Here is a 12,808-nt window from a genome sequence, read left to right on the forward strand (position 1 = left end):
GCCGCCGGAGGACAGCCGAGATGCGGTCGTCGGACTCCAGCCGGATTAAAGCTACCGGAAATACGGCCGTGCTACGGGCATTGGAGTTCAGCCAGAGTACGTTAACTGTACTGAGGCCGGTCACTGCATGTCGCGCAAGCAGATGACTCATTCGCGCAGTGCAGAAGAAGCACAAACCCAGCATTTTGCGTTCAATGCAGCCACATCAAAGTAAGCTCGCGTGCAACCACCAGCCGTCAAGCTTTCAGCGCAGCCTTGCTTAATTACCAGCCCTAGTTGACAGCAAAATTAATTTATTAAACAGTGCTCACAAATTGTTGTTCCGTTAATTGCTGTGCCTGTTTTACTGCCGAACACAGAAAATATTCAGTTCTTTGTAGAGCTTGAATAGATATATTGTCCAGTTCCTGATATCCTCTGTGGGGCGGGTTACCTGTAATAAACGGGGAAGAGGAGGCCGGGGGGCGACGGAGGGCGCATACTTTAGTGGGTTAAATTTCAGAGAGATAAATTGTGGCGCTTTTAGCCAATTTCTTTTAGGGCAATATTCCGGAACACTTTCATTCTATGACTACATAAACTATTTTTATAACAGAGTCTTGACCAATTTTGATGTATATAAAACCGGCGTGAATGCCTCTACGAAGCGTTTCGGTTCTCAACAAAAAAATCAGGAGCATTTATTATACCTCCTTCACAAAAAAGTATTTTCAGTTTTTGCCCTTTTTTTTGCAACGACAATTTCTACTCTATCAACTTTTCTGATGATCTTGCGCAATACTGATCCTAAGAAGGAGCGAACAGGTACTTTCATTTTCAATCTATTTTAATGTTGTTTTCATGAGTATACGTCCACACCACTTAATAGTCCTAAAGAACTTAATTTTCTTTTAATGTCATTCTACGCTACAAAAACTCTAGACGCGTTGCGAATGACGCCCTGCTTCAGGTGGCTGCAGTTGTATCCCTCTGTGTTCACGCAAGGAAAGGCGTAAAATTAGAGTTACATAATTTGTTTCAAACCAATAACATAGCAAAGGTAGCATGCATACAGGAAACCTTGCATACTGCAACGAATAGGGTAATAAATGAGTAGGGTTCTCAACCCGTCGGAGGCAAACTTGCGCCTCTGGAAGTTTATTTATTTAATTATTTATTTATTTATTTATTTATTTATTTATTTATTTATTTATTTATTTTTTTTTTCATTTACTTATTCATTGTTTTATTTATTTATTTAGTTGATGTCTGCTTGCCTTTGCATGCATTACAGAAGGGAGATACATAACACTAAGCATTAAATATAAGACAAAATAACAAAATAATTCTACAAAGCGGGTTGAAAATCGTCAATATAAACAGTTAATGCAATCATACGTGGAAGATAATTACACTGCAGTATTGATGTAAAATAAAATGAATCGCGCAAGGCGTCATCTTTAAAGGAAAGTTAATAATTTGCTTTAAGCTAGCGGTCCCACTTTGCGATATGGCGTCCGGAGGGGGGAAAGGGGGGGCAACTTCCCCCCATTTTGAAATTCGGATATTTTTATGCAATACAAAAAATCTGCACAACTTGGTTGGCCTATAATTAAAATAAGTTTGCCCTGAAGGACGGAAGAGAGGAGAGAACGACACTGACGTTCTGTCCTTGGTCCCTTCCTTTAATTAGCGCAAAGTTTTTTTTTAATTATGTCTGTGAACCAACTAGCGCAACAATCTACGCTACTCGAATGATTAGCACACTCAGGTCCTGCGTATCCATATGGAACACCCTTCAGGACTGCGGTCAACATTCCACTTTAGACACTGAATAACATTGCCGGTCATGTGACAGCAGTGAAACAGACTGCTTGTGCTGGTTATTGAATATAGCGAACAATTCTGAAAGGTTTGACTTTTTTTTCTAAACTCTAGTTTTATGCAGTCTTCCGTTTGCGGACAAAGTTGCAGCTATATCTAGCAACAAATCTTCACCGCCAGTCACCTAGTAGGGAGAGTGTAACATCCTCCCGTGCCATCCCATCACCTTGTACACCCTTTCCTTCGAAATTGCAAAAACTATCGGCACCACCAAAGCCCCGAAACAAAACCTATAAATCAGCCCCTCAAAACTCTTGTACCCCTGTACTGCACTGAAAGCTAGGGAGGCGAATAGTATCTTTATTGCGTGAGCCATTTCAACAGACTTCACCACACATGTCATCTCGCAATTTGCCCAGAAAAACCCGAGGCGTCTCCAGCTGCTATTGAAGGAAGATGGACGGAGTGCAATTCTATGTATGTGGATGTATACTGTGTAATGGTGATCAGTTGGCGTGAGTCGAGAACCCTCACGTAACGAGTCTGGCCACTCTTCTTTACAAAGTGACAGTAATTTTTCGCATTTTCTTTATCAACTGTCTTTCTTTGGTCGGTAATAAAATCAAATTCATATCCTTCAATCCGGGTTCTAATTTGCTGTTTGTACGTTTTGTAACCACAAATAGCGCCTTTTTGGTGCTATCCAACCGTACACCCCCCCCCCCTCCCCGCTAATGGATGCCCCCCCTTGCAAGAAGTTCTGCGGACGCCCTTGAATGGCGCTTCGACATACTTCTCCCCATCTACTCCAGTTTTCGAATGATAGATATTACGAAAAAGTTCAACCTGTGGTTTCGTCTGTGATCATTCACGTCCTGCCATTTCAGTTTACTTTTACTTTCTCTCATGCTAAGTTGAGCGTGCCAATTACCTAATACGAATCGCACTGACATATTCTGTATGTTTTCGAGCGTATCAACCAGCTCTTTGGTGTAGGGATCCACCAAAACACATGCGTACTCCAAAATTGAGCGCACATGAGTAAAATACGGTTGTTCTTTTCAGTTAGATGGAGGTTCACTGAAATTTCGTCTCAGAGAGCCAAAAACATATGCAGCCGTAACTTTTATTGTGTGAACCTGCCTATTTAACCTGTAACCACAACCTAAATAAACTCCTATGTTTTTATATTCCTCGGCCGTTGTCACAGCATCATAATTTATGGTATACGTATTCAATTGGAATGAATGTTTTCTTGTAAAGGTGCCGTTAACACATTGTTTAACATCCAAAAACATTTCTGAATCAGCACACCAGGTTGTTATTAAAATCGAATAAAGCTGCAGGTATACGGAATCACGTTCCTTCGCTATAGTCCGGTAAACTACACAGTAATTTTGAACAAAGCTATAGTGCCAATAGTAATAACAATGCAAAAACCGATTCATTCAGTTCATAGGATGAAATGTACTACGCAGAAGGTGATATAAAACACCATCATTTGCTTTTTTGCATTCCAAGAATATACAGTCAACCACTTTAAGCGTATCTATGGCAAGAGCCGAATCGTGCGTGAACTCAAAAATCTGCGTTGAGCGAGAAAATCCTGACAAAATCAATGTTTGCTAGGATGCTGGCTAATATGATTAACCAAATGAGTCATATCCCAAGAGTAGCTAAGCTCACCTTCAAACATCGGAACTAAATTAACAGCTAGGGTTCGTCAGTGACAAGGCTCTGTTGTTATCGCAAATTTAAAATAATTTTTTTTCTATGTAGGCATTCGCAAAATCACATGAAATAACATAGTGCAAGGCATGAAGTTGATCCTACCAATGCACGAGCGAGTCTCTTCTACGTTTATCACCAACAACATAGTGCAACATTGCTTGTCGCAGTTTAATTGTAAGCAGAATAACTTGCGCTTTTGCTCGCATTTGCCTTTCTTTGGTGGGGAGTCCTTGACATGGTGACGGTTTAGCTCCTGCGTGGTGGCCGCTTGCTCGACGCCCTTGCAGGCCACTTGTTTTGGTGAACCATCTCCATCTCGGATCGGACATCTCTGCCGGGTCGATGTCTCCAATGCTCTCCAATTCTTGAGCGGGCGAATAGGCTCTAGCTGATGCGTCGACGAAGCCGGCAGCAGAGGCGTGGTAGTGGCGACGACTGGCGAGGCTTAGCTCACCCGTCGGTGTGGCACAGTCTTCTTGTGGCAATAAATGACATTTCGATGGCCTCAAAGGTTCTCTGCTAATGTCCAGTGAGTCCTTGTACCTTGCCCGTTCACCGAGAACACTCATGACTGTTTGACAAACGATGTTCGTTCATTTAAAACGTAGAAACACGGAGCGGATAAAAAACGCGTCCCCGTCGTTCGTCCCCCTAACGGCTTTTTGTCCCCCCAGAAAAAAACCGGTCGGTCTCCTTCCAAACACGTCTGTGCATGAATTCTCGGCGCCCAGGCGCGTGCCGTTGTTTGGCTGTATGCCGTTTGCAGAAAAAATGACGTATAACCAGATGCCTTACGTAGGCCGGTCTCCTCTTGAACACCGGTTGCCAAATATTCTGTGGCCATTCGCTCACCGTAATTCGGCCAAGGACAGCTAACCGAATGATAAACCTATATTCTGGGGCCGTACGTCGGCCGGTATCCTTCATAGCACTGGTTGCCCGAAGAAAGCAAATATTCTACCGCTGGACGCGTTGTTCACCGTTTAAACAATGAATGCACGGCAGCCGCGCTCCGGCCGGTCTCCTTTCGAACACCAACTGCCGCAAGAATATGAATATTCCATCGCCGGTCGCTTACCGTGCTTCGGCCGATTACCGCTTCCCGAAGAAAAAACGGATGCCCTAAGGCCGTTCTTCGGCCGTTCTCTTTCTCAACATCGGCAGCCGTAAGAGAAATGAATATGTGGCAGTCGGCTAGCTGCCGTTGTGCGTCCGGACACGGGCGGACGGAAAAATACCGAAGCGCTGATTGCCGAATGTTGGCCGTTCAACGCATGATCAGTGGCTGCCAGAAGCTGGATGCCGGACGGACATGCCAGAAAGCGGCCATAGACGGGCCGGTCTTGGGGCACACTTTCTGTGCCGCCTGGGATTAATGGCTAAGTGGTTTGCGACCCACGTATGTCACAACTCACCTAGAGAGAAGCGAACGCTGTATTTTTTGTGCTGAAGCACGTGGCTCAAATTCGCTTCGCCTGGCGCGCACCTGGGGCGATCCTCCCGTTGGAAAAAGCTGCCCGCGGCAGAGACGCACCTACACTTTTTCTTTTTTATATTTACACTCCAACGACTTGTTTTCTTTGTTGCCCGTCTTCGACACAACATAGAAACACAAAAAAAAACTTTTTCACATGAGCAACTCTAGCGACAAGCCACCAACCTATGAAGCTGATGTCTTTCTAAAATTCCCTAAGCGTAGTCAAGGGTGTTCAATCCTTGAGAGCCACTCAGGAGCGCATGCCTTGCGCTTCTGGACTTCTACGTACTGGGATGTAGACTCACGAACACACTGCCGCGTATGGCGGGCGTCCACATCACCGTGGAGCCAGGCCATGCGTGAACGCCATATGCTATGCAAGGCCACCAACATAACGAGGTCCAAGGGTGCCCCCTCCCCGTTTTCTACCGCTAGATAGCGTGTTCCATGGGGGCTCAGAGGGAAATCTTTATGAAGGGTCATCTGGAGGACATCCCACAAAAATACCGCAGCCCAACAATGGAGAAAAACGTGCTCTATCGTTACTTGTTTTTTACAAATTGAACACTGAGTTCCCCATGGCACAGATATCCCTCTATCCAGCATCCAGGTTCCAACAGACAAGGTGCCTGTGTGTAATTTGAAGAAAAAGGTTTTTATTCCAGGGTGAACCTCCATTATTTTGACGCGCATTAGTACATCTTGGCCTGGCCCAACACGCTAATTATATCTATATCTATTATATCTATTATAACTATTTCCTTAAAATACCCATACACTCCACCTGGCATGTACCATGTTGATACTACATATTCCGGCATAGTACGTGCCAGCCGTACTTGCATGACACTCTGCAAGTACGGGTCACGAACACCTCGCCAAAACAAAACCGGTTTACCAGCTGTCGCACATACACGTGCGCCAGCCCCAAGCCACCATCTCGGACTCTCCGAAACAGGTGTGCTCTGCGGCACCTCTCCCATGTTGAACACCAAACGAACAACGCAAATACCCGGTGAAGCCTTTGGACGTTGATTCGCGAACAATGCAGCACTACCTGCATGATATACCAGATCTTCGTTACAAAGAATAAGTTACATGCCGTGGCCCTCGCAAAAATTGACAACCTTGCCCTCTTCCTTTCTCGGCTTTCTCCCTCAAAGCCTGTGCCTGCTACGCTAGGACGGTTCAGTATCCCTGCAACATTCAAGTTCAACGCCCAAGTACTTCACTCGAGTGGTGACGCAATAATATTAGCGAAGGTTTGCGGTGTTGATGACCATTCCCCATGCCAAAATCCTAGGCACTTTGACCAGTTCACAAAACTACTCGTCACCATGCCAAACTTTTTGACAGTGTCAATTACCAGCTGAGCGCTTTCTTCATTCATACAAAAAACAGCCACGTCGTCTGCGTAAGCCAAAAGTTGGACTTCCGACTCATGCAGTCGCAAACCTTCGATGGCACTATTTCTGATTATACTCATACATAGGGCTTCGATATATATGCAAAACAATAGGGGTTGAGGGGGCAGCCCTGGCACACCGAACGCTGCACTTCAATTGGGGTTCCAAGTTTTCGTTCATGATCAGCCAAGTAGTGCAATTGCGGTATGCCAGGGCGACTCCCTATTTAATTACAAATCCAACGTTCACATGGTTCAAAATACAAAACAATATCTCGTGTGACACACAATCAAACGCTTTTTCTAAGTCAATCTGCACGTCTACCACTCCCGTGTGCAGGGCGTCGGAGCACTCGAGGACACACCTTGCTTTATGCAGATTTGTAGAAATTGATTGTGAGGTTTAACGCGCCGACGCAACGCAGGCGATGAGGCGCGCCGTAGTGGAGGGCTCCGGATTAATTTTGACCACCTGGGGATCTTTATCGTGCGCAGAATATCGTACACACGGGCGTTTTTGCTTTTCGCCTCCATCAGAAAAGCGGCCGCCGCGGCTGGGAATCGAACCCGCGACCATTTGTACAAATAATGCGACCCTTAATTCCGCACGTGTGATGGGGCCCTACTATTTGTTGGACAACACTTTGAAGCCTTTGTGCCAGAACTTTCATAACGATTTTGTAGTCGACGTTTGTTAATGATATTTGCCGGTGCGACTTGACGTATTTAAGTTTCTCCGCTTCATCTGTCTTAGGAATGAGGGCTGTATGGGACGTGGAATATGAGGGGGGCAGTGTTTTATTATTATACGCGGCATTAAACATCCTCGTCAGCACGGGTACCATTTCGTATTTAAAAATCTTATAAAAAGCAGCGCTTAACCCATCCCGCCCCGGCGACTTTCATGGGATCAGGCTTTCAATAGCACAGTTCACTTCGTCTTCCGAAGGTCGTTCAAGCCAGTCCTTCATATCATCTTCCAAACGAGGCAGCCCGTCAATGAAATCCCGCTTGAAGCTTTCTGCGTCCGCCGCCTTAACGACGAACAGTGCTTGGTAATACTCATAAAACGCGTTATGGATTTCGCTTTTTTCACTTTTGCCCATGTAAGTTATCTCCTTGATCTTATTGCGTCGTGCATGTGCTTCTTCTATTCCGAGCGTACGCTTTGTGGGCGCCTCACCTACTGCCCATTGCTCTGCTCTCGCGCGTACTACAGCACAGCGATAGCGTTCCTCGTCGATAAGTTCAAGCTTATGCTTTATCTGTGAAATGTCGTCCTTAAACACCCCGGGCATTCTGCCCTCCTCTAACGTTAATTTTTGTAGGTTGTTTCGAAGCATTCTTTCATTTCTGGTTTCTTCATATTTAATACAGCCACACCGTTCTATGGCTTTTATTTTTATCTCTTGCTTGCTTAACTCACTGAGCGCCCCGATGTCCCTATGTGTTCCTTCAAGTTCGGCAGTTTTCTTTCTAGCAAACGCAGTAAATGTTTCGCCCTCCAAAAGTTTAGACTTTATTTTCCTTAGGTCCCAATCCCGCACTTTACCAAACAATTATCGGAAAAGGAAACCGCGTGCACATCATAGCTTTGGCATTTCTGTAATAAATCCATAGAAACGTAAATCCTACCCAGCCTCACGTAGCTGAAACCTTGAGAGAGAGAGAGAGAGATAACACTTTATTTAAGAAAGGGTTAGCGCAGCTTGGTGGCCAAAGACCGTAGAGCTTCGGCGACTGTGGCTGCCCGACCCGTTAGTAACTTCTGGAGATCCAGGCTTGAGCATCCCAGTGCTGCTTCCCACTGGTCGAGGGAGGTGATGAGAGGGAAGGGATCGTACTTGCAGGCCCACATATGGTGATGTAATGTGGCCCGTTCTCCGCAGTGCTGGCAGAGTGTTGTGGGGTACAGCGAGGGGTGAATGTGATGAAGTACGGCTAAACAGGGGAGGGATTCAGTTTGAAGCTGACGCCAAAGGCGTTCCTCTTCCACTGATAGGGATGGGTGGGCGGGAGGATATTTGCGGCGGGAGAGGCGGTGATGTTCCGTGATTTCTCTGTACGTGAGTAAACAATCACGGGTTGATCTGGCTCCATGAGAGGCAGTGTTGGCATCACAGGCCCGGGAGGCGAGAGCTCGGGCTGCGGTGTGTGCCACTTCATTTCCTCCAATACCCGTGTGGGCAGGGAACCAGATCAATTCTACAGGATCAGTAGGTGGTTTTTGATTAAGAATTTGGTGGGCCTGAGGCGAGATCTGGCCTCTGGCGTAGTTTAGAACGGCCGTTTTCGAATCTGAGAATATGAATCGGGGTGTTGGCCTATGTGTGAGTGCAAGTGCTATCGCCGCCTCTTCCGCTACTTGAGGGTGACGGGTTCGGATAGTGAGGGTCGTGAGTGGGGGAGAATCGGGTGAGTTGATGACTGCCAGGGCAAAAGCGTCCACATGACGATACTCCGCTGCATCAACATACAGTGTGCTTGGGTCAATGGGGTATTTTTCTGTTAATGCACGGGCTCGTTGCGCCCTTCTTTGGGAATGATATTGGGGGTGCATGTTTCGAGGAAGGGGCCGAATAATGATGTTTTCTCTCGTAACGGTTTCGATGGGTGATTTTATCTCGGGCTCTTGTAGGTTGCCAATGCGCAGGCTGTCTAGGAGGGCTCTACCGGCTACACTGTGCGTCAGGCGGCCAAGCTGCCCCGTGCGATGCCCTTCGATTAGCTCTGTGGCTGTATTGTACACGCCTGTGCTCTCCAGTCTGGCAGTGGAAGCTCCTGGCGGTATTTGTAGAGCGGCTCGATAAGCCTTCCGAATTAGGCAATCCACTTTTCGAATTTCCTCTTCCGTGAGGCTAAGATACGGGAGCGCATATGTAATCCTACTTATTAGGAATGCTTGTATTAGTTTTACCCTATCGTTTTCTTTGAGGCCATGTCGTCGTGCTACAATTCGTCTAAGAAGCCCGATTATTTGCGCTACATGAGCCGATAATTTCCTGATGTACGCTGTGTTTCGTCGGTCCTGTTGTAGAGGCAGTCCAAGTATGTTTATTTGCATTACCCGTGGTACGGGTGTACCCCCCAGCTGTATCGCGATTGAGGGGACTCGCGGAGCTCTAGATTTCTTGGGTGGGAAGACTAATAGTTCGGATTTGGCTGGTGAACAGTGAAGGCCAGCCAAGGCCGCGCCTTCTTCTACGGCTGTTGCTCCAGCCTGTAGGGTGGCTTCAAGTTGAGCATCACTACCTCCCTTTACCCAGAGCGTGATGTCGTCCGCGTAAAGGGTGTAATGCAATTCCGGTATCTGATCTAAGGTGGTTGGTATATGAGCCACTGCTAGGTTAAAGAGCAACGGGGAAATAACGGATCCCTGAGGAGTACCGCACGATGGAAGCTGTATATCGGGCAGTGTGAGATTTCCCAATCGGAGTGTGGCCGTTCTTTGTGTGAGGAACGCGCGCACGTAGTTATATACTCGAGCTCCTGGTCCTATGCGTTCCAGACCTCTCAGGATAGCATCGTGGGTAACTCTATCGAAGGCTTTGGTTAAATCCAGGGCTAAAAGAGCTGCGGCATCCGCTATGGGTGGGTTTTCCAGAATATCATGATGCATCCTCAAGTGTATATCATTTGTGAAAAGCCCTGCTCGAAAGCCGTACATATTGGGGGACAGAGATTGCGTGTTTTCGATGAAACGATTTAACCTAGCTAGAATTACCCGTTCTAGTAATTTGCCAATACATGAGGTTAGCGAGATGGGTCTTAAATGATCCAGAGATAGTGGCTTGCCCGGCTTTGGTATGAATGTTACGTTCGCATGGCGAAACTCTTTAGGGAGCGTGCCCTCCTTCCAATGGTAATTGAATACCCAAACTAAGTAGGCTATGGAGGCGTCATCTAAATTTCGTAAAATTTTATTAGTAACTCTGTCTTCACCCGGGGCTGAGGTTGTACGAAGTTCATGCAAGGTTTCCCGCACCTCCGCCTCAGTAATGTCCTCATCCAGAGTAGGGTTGGGGGAGCCGGCATAATCGGGATGCTGGACCTGCTCACCTTCAGGGATGTACATAGTTCTCAGCTTTTCCAGCACTGCGTTCGGGGTCTCTGCCGCTTTATGGATCAAGAGAGTAATTCTGTTTGCCTGTTCAGTTTTGGAGTGATTAGCGTCAAGCAAGTGCCTAAGGAGAGACCATGTACGTTTCATTCCAAGCGCTCCTCGCAGCCGGTCACATAGCTCCTCCCATCCTGCCCTGGCTAATTTTTGAGCGTATAATGTCGTCTCTTTTGAGAGATTAGCGATGCGCTTTCTGAGGCTTCTATTGTGTTTTTGTGTCCGCCACCGTTTTTTAAGGCTTTTGAGAGCTTCCCACATGTGTTGTAGCTTTGAGTCTACAGTTAGTGATGGGATTTCCGGGTCTATGACTTCTTGATGCTGCTGGACATCGCTGAGAAGCTGCCTGGTCCAGTCTGAAAGGTTAGGCCGGTCAGTCTGCTGACTGGTTGCCTCCTGTCTTATCTCTCGTAGTACGTGCCAATTTGTAATGGTTCTTTGTGTGCGCTTGGGTGGTGATGGGTGTTGTAGTGTTGTGGTGAGCTGCACTATATGATGATCACTACCAAGTGTATGTTCTAAGCTGTCCCATAACGTTTCCCCGACTCTGTGGGTGAGAGTGAGGTCCGGGGTTGTGTCTCGCTGGGTACTCGTTCCCACCCGAGTGGGTAGGTCCGGCGGGGTTTCTAGTGTGAGGTGTTGTGAAACCTTGAAAGTGGGTGAAACGGACGTCTTTTTCTCCGTCTAGACATTGTCCGACATCAACTAGTCCATAATCCGCAACAATTTCGGGTAACAAATTAGTACTAACATTTCTGTACGCGTTGTTACTTGTTTTATCCCGGGCAGAAAGTACGCAGTTGAAATCACCTATTATAATGAGCATTCGGTCTTTATCGAAGTGTTGCCTGAGAGTCCAAAAAATGTTTCCCTCTTTATTAAAGCATTCGGAGCGTATACACAGACAATTCTAAAGTTAACATTATCAAGACTGCAATCACACACAAACAAACCTGCCCGAACGACACGACGTCACACCCTCAACAACGAAACCCGGCAGTTTCTTCAGCAACACTACACATCCCGCGGAAGTCCCCACAGCATGACTTACGCAAGCATAGTACCTCGACGTGAAACGATGCACCATGCCCTCGGTCTCCTTTTCCCCTTCGACTTTCGTCTCCTGGACGGCTACAACGTCAATGTCCTGCTCTGTTAACAGACGGTGAACCTGACTTTGCTTTCGACGTGTCGACAGCCCCCGGACATTTATTGTTGCTACGCTCAGGGACGCACCCATTACAGTTCACTTATGGAGGCTACAGACCGGGCGCATGGTGCTACCCTGACACGTGGGGACTACGCTACGCGTTCGTAAAATTCTTTGGCGGTAGTTGCTGCACCAGCGTCGCCTCTGGAGGGCCCCGACCGCGATGGACGTTCGTTCGAGGGTTGAATAACAGCCGTCGCCCCTGGTTCATTTTCAGTGGTGGCTCCTCGCTGCTGGTTGTGGTTTCCTGGCCGCCCCCTTCACCCAACTTGTCAAGGGTGCGCTTGACGGTACCTCCTGTACCACCTAGCGTCTCCGCCAGCTGGTGCTCGGCGTCTCCCGTTGGCGGCTGAGACGCCGGTGCGGCTTGGTCCTCCTGTGTCCTAGTGTCCGAGCTCTGAAAGAAATCTGTTGTGCTTGTAGTCTCCTCCGCAATCTACTGGTGTCCCGTACCTTCTGCAGCGGCTTCCGCCTCGACCACGTCCATGAGGTGCTCGTCACGTTCCGCGCGTTGCACAGGCCCCGTGACCGCCGCGTAAGTGCGAACGCACTGCGCTTCCGAGTGGACGAAACGCCGGCACCCGGAGCAGCGTGGCACTTTGCAGTCTCTGCGGACGTGACCCGTTCCCTGGCAGCGAAGGCATTGCATTGGCCGACCCGGTGCGACGAGGAGCGCCAGCTCCCCAGCCACCGAGAATTTGATGGGGCAAATCTTCCAAAGTCACGCCCGAGTTTAGCTTTAGTGTCACCACCCTAGTCGTAGACCCTTAGGCAAAGACACCTTGTACTCGCCATCTTTCTTTGGTGATGTCGATGACCATGCCAAAGGTAGCGAGCGCTGCCTGGGCGTCCTCGTCTTCAACGCCGTGCAGCAGCCAGTGTAGCCTAAGCCTCACTTGGTGGTCTTGCGGGTCGATGACAAGACACCGGTTTCCCTTCACCTCCTGCTCATCGGCCGCGAGCATTTTCGATGATGATGATGGTGATTGGATGTTTATGGCGCAAAGCCAACTGGGGCAAAGAGCGCCAAAACAGTGGTTAAATATGAGATGTCAGAACGTAGAA

This window comes from Haemaphysalis longicornis, unplaced genomic scaffold (genome assembly GCF_048455015.1).
Source record: "Haemaphysalis longicornis isolate Haplotype H1 unplaced genomic scaffold, Haemaphysalis longicornis Haplotype H1 scaffold_11, whole genome shotgun sequence".
NCBI lineage: Eukaryota > Metazoa > Arthropoda > Arachnida > Ixodida > Ixodidae > Haemaphysalis > Haemaphysalis longicornis.